This window comes from Haliaeetus leucocephalus, unplaced genomic scaffold, assembly GCF_000737465.1.
Source record: "Haliaeetus leucocephalus isolate CR32 unplaced genomic scaffold, Haliaeetus_leucocephalus-4.0 Scaffold295, whole genome shotgun sequence".
Lineage (NCBI taxonomy): Eukaryota > Metazoa > Chordata > Aves > Accipitriformes > Accipitridae > Haliaeetus > Haliaeetus leucocephalus.
This window is the reverse complement of record NW_010972731.1, coordinates 7391883-7392218: the sequence shown is the minus strand read 5'-3', so window position 1 is coordinate 7392218 and position 336 is coordinate 7391883.

Below are 336 nucleotides of genomic sequence, written 5' to 3'. Positions count from 1 at the left end.
TGTCCCCCCCCCCAAAAAGGTTGCACGGATGAGGCCAGGATGGACAGGAGCCCCAACCCGGGATAAAGGGGAGGGTGACACCGGGAAGCACCCCCCAGCCTGGTATGCCACCCGGGATGGCCAAACCCCTTTGCTCCCCCCATCGTTTCAGGCGAGGCGGGGGCTTCCTCCGGCCACCGTGTCCGTCCCCCCCCCTCCACCCAGCCCAGCTGCAGCCCAGCTGGACGGAGGGACAGACGGACAGACGCCAGCAGAGCTGGGGGACGGGGCGCTGCTGGGTGGGTCAGCAGTGGCACGGCCACGTCTCCTGGTGTCCCCCAGGATGGGGGCAGCCGG